The following is a 4,333-nucleotide window of genomic DNA, read 5'->3' as shown; positions in this document are numbered from 1 at the left end:
GTGTGTGTGTGTGTGTGTGTGTGTGTGTGTGCATGTGCATGTATGGGTGTGAATTGCTATGAAGATAGTTGAAAAGACAAATTCCCAGACCTTATCTCCTGAAAGTGTAGGGTAGGATTGTTTTTTCGTTTGAGGTAGGGTGTCACTCTAGCTCAGGCTATGTAGTCTCAGGCTGGCCTCGAACTCACACAGATCCTCCCCGCTCCCCCTCCCAAGTCCTGGGATTAAAGGCATGCACCCCCACACCCAGCTAGGACTTTTTTTTAACAAGCCCAATATGTGATACTGATACACTAATACTTGAAAACCTCTGTCCTCAACTTACAACAAAGCATGTTATAATTTTTAAAAACTTTTTCTTTTTTTTTTAAATTTTTTATTTATTTATTTGAGAGCGACAGACACAGAGAAAGACAGGTAGAGGGAGAGAGAGAGAATGGGCGCGCCAGGGCTTCCAGCTTCTGCAAATGAACTCCAGACGCGTGCGCCCCCTTGTGCATCTGGCTAACGTGGGACCTGGGGAACCGAGCCTCGAACCGGGGTCCTTAGGCTTCACAGGCAAGCGCTTAACCGCTAAGCCATCTCTCCAGCCCCCTAAAAACTTTTTCATACATCTTTAGTTTTAACCCTCACCACCACTCTTTCTTCTCCTCCATTCTCCCGCCCCCGCCCTCACTTAAACCTTTTTGACCCCAGTATTTTGCCCCTCTACTTTCACATCACATGTTTTTGTGCCATCCCCTCTCCTTACGCCTCCCCATCACCTCCCAACCTTTGTATCTTTCTGGCCTCCTACTCACTCTCACTCCAATTATACACCAGCATAAGACTGAAGGCAGGATCTGCATATGAGAAAGAACATGCAACAGATCCCATTATCCTTAGTCCATGTCAGGTGGCTGCTATTGGAAGTCCTTATCAATCACGTGCCGTACAGGAGTACTGAAACAGAGATCCAGAGACTGGCGTTACCCCAAATCCTTTGTCAGTCTTCCGTCTTCCTGCCTGAACCCCTTCCAGATTTCCAGAACAAGTTAAGAAAGCAGATGTGAGCCCCACGCCTGAGCTGTCTTGTGAGGCACTGGGTGTGGATGGCCAGCCAGAGGGCTCTCTCACTGATCCTGCCGAGGGGCTGATGGGTTGGGAAATCAAAGGTGGGCCCCACCCTGCAAACTGGGTTTACCGGTGACTCACGTGACTGGTTTGTCTCATTCAGATGATCACCATTGAGGGACATGCTCCTGACACCTCAAAGTGGATAGGCATCCATGTGGGGTACCATGTGAAGCAAGTGCAAATGATAGATGTCTGCCTTAGAGGTCAAGATAACCTGACTTACAAGACCCTAGACCACCCCCCCACCTACCAACTTACCTTCTACTCTGCACCATAGAAACCTGGACCCAGTTGCCAAAGCTACTGACAGGGTCACCTCCAGCTCCTTAGACGGGCACTGCAGGCAACTTAAAAAGAGTCAGTGAAGGATGGGGAAGGGCTCAGGATGTCCAGCTAAGGTCACGCTAAGCAAGACCTTCCTGCAGATGCCAGCGTGCACACCTGCAGACTACCCCTCTGCCCATGCCTTCTCCTCCAACCTTTGTTTAAAGTATTTTATTTATTTATTTGAGAGAGAGAGAGAGAGAGAGAGAGAGAAAGAACTGGCATACCAGGGCCTCCAGCCACTGCAAACAAACTACAGATACATGTGTCACCTTGTGCATGTGGCTTACATGGGTTCTGAAGAATTGAACATGGGTCCTTTGGCTTCACAGGCAAGTGCCTTAACCACTAAGCTATCTCTCCAGCCCCCCAATCTTTTTTGTAATTATTTATTTATTTGAGAAAGAGAGAGTGAGAATGGGAGCACCAGGGCCTCCAGCTGCTGCGAAGTAAATCCAGATGCATGTTCCACCTTGTGCATCTGGCTTACGTGGGTCCTGGTGAACTGAACCTGGGTCCTTTGGCTTTGCAGGCCAGCACCTTAACCATTAAACCATCTTTCCAGGACTTTTTCCACCAAGCTTGTAGTATTGATTTGATCTCTCAGTGAGCCAGGGGTCCTCCGCATGCCTCAGCTCCCCAGAAATCCTCTCAGTGATATGACTTCCTGAGCTCCATCTTCCAAGAACCAGATGCAATAGGCAGCATGAGAGAAGCTACATTTCAAGCAAGTGCCTGCTTCCAGGGATTCCCTTAGAAAACACTGTGCTGGGCAGTATGCTGTGGAGGTGGGAAGACAGATCATATACAAGGAAATGAGGCTTGGATGGGCAGCACAGTCCTCCAAACCTAGGGTGCTAGAGCAGGGAGATCCCAGGGCGGGCCCTGCTCTTGGAAGTAGCCACTCTGAGCGCCCTGCCCTTGGCTCCTCCTCTCTTGCCTCACCCTTTTTGAGAGCCCTGACACCAACAACCAAGCCTAACAAACAGTAAGCAAGCCCTCTGAAGACTCTTGATGAGTGGATAAGTGCATGTATTGACAGACACTGAGTGCAAATCATGGCATGAGCTATGGGACACTGGTGGTCAGGAGAAAGTGAGTCTAGAAATGGAGAGGGCATTGAACTCACTATGCACAAAGCTCATGGTCTAGAGAACTCCTGAGGGTCAAAGACCCAAAGGCACAAAGGCTGGTGGGGAGGACAGTGCTGGGTGGGGTGAAGGGTCTAACATACCTTCGCTAGACAGTAAGATCCATGAGAGCAGGCTCCTGCCCTGTGGTGACAACTCCATTCTTGCAGCGATGCAGGTGCGGGCTAGCACGTTAGGTTCATTTCCAAGTGACTGAGCGGCAAATGGCAGCCTCATTCCAAAGATACACACACTGGTGCATTGTGTAGCTTGATCATTGAATCTAAGTCCAGAAAAGCAGGTGCCTGCAATTAGGAGGTTAATCATAAAGGGCCTGCTGATGAGCTAACGCAGTGGTGCCCACATTTGGTTCATTACCGTCCCCCACCCACCCCAGCCCAGGAAGGATTGGAACAGTACTGGCTTCCAGCCCCCACCCCGAGCCATGAACTATATATATATATATGCCTGTGTGGAGCCCTAGGATCTCTCTGGATCTGTGCTCCCTGAACACCGCCTTGGCCACCTAGGCTCAGCAACCCTCCCTGATGTCAGGAGACTTACGACGAGCTGTGAACTCCAGAAATTTTCCATTTGTGACCCAACAGTGGGGTTTAGAAACTTAATTTGGTGGCTGGAGCGATTGCTCAGTGGTTAACCGCGCTTGCTTGCAAAGCTTGATGGCCCAGGTTTGATTACCCAGCATCCATGGAAAGCCAGATGTGCCAAGCGACACATGCGTCTGGAGTTCATTTGCAGTGGCAGGAAGCCCTGGTGTTCTCTCTCCCTCCCTCCCTCCCTCCCTGTCTCTCAAATAAATAAACTTAAAAAAAAGAAGAAGAAGAAGAAGAAGAAGAAGACTAATTTGTGAGCTAGGCATGATGGTGCCTTTCTATAATGCCAACACTTGGGAGGCTGAGGCAGGAGGACTGTAAGTCCACGGTGAGCCTGGACTACATAGAGAGACCTTGTCTCAAAAATCCAAAGGGGGTCGGGGCTGGAGACATAGCTTAGTGGATAAGGTGTATGCCTGCAAAGCTGAAGGACTTTGGTTCAATTTCCCAGGACCCATATAAACCAGATGCACAAGGTGGCTCATGCTTCTGGAGTTCATTTGCAGTGGCGGGAAGACCTGGCATGCCCATTCTCATTCTCTCTCTCTCTCTCTCTCTCTCTCTCTCTCTCTCTTCCTCCCTCCCTCCTTCTCTCTTGCTTTATCAAATAAATAAATTTAATTTAATTTAAAAAGAAACCAAAGGGAGGAAACCTTGATTTGATTTTGGGGGACTAGGTTATAGCTCAGTGGTGGAACCTAGTAAGCTTTTATCCCTGAATTCCATCCCAAATACTAAAGGGTAGCTGGAGAGATGGCCGAACAGTTAAGGTGCTTGTCTCCAAATACTGAAGGAAAGAAGAGACTGGGCAGATGGGGTGGGGAGGAGAAGACAGCTCGGTCTTACTGCTATCTACATTCAAATGAAGACACAACCTCTGCCTGCCCACTCTTATCATCTCTGCCGGACACCCTTTGGGCCCAGGTGGCGCTGGGGATTAGACCCAGTGCCCTAACATACGTCAGGCAAATGCTCTCATAGCATCTCTGTCTTCCAGGCCTCCCCAGACCTGAGGGACCTGGGAAGTTTAAATGGTCCCTGCAGAATATATGGGCCTGTGACTTTGGAAAGATCTGAGCGAGGGCTGGGTCCACAGGGCTGCCCCACCCCCACAACAGACCTTGGTCCCCCCACAAGGAGAGCAGCTGC

Source organism: Jaculus jaculus, chromosome 2, assembly GCF_020740685.1.
Source record: "Jaculus jaculus isolate mJacJac1 chromosome 2, mJacJac1.mat.Y.cur, whole genome shotgun sequence".
In the NCBI taxonomy this organism is placed as follows: domain Eukaryota; kingdom Metazoa; phylum Chordata; class Mammalia; order Rodentia; family Dipodidae; genus Jaculus; species Jaculus jaculus.
This window is presented reverse-complemented; position numbering follows the sequence as displayed.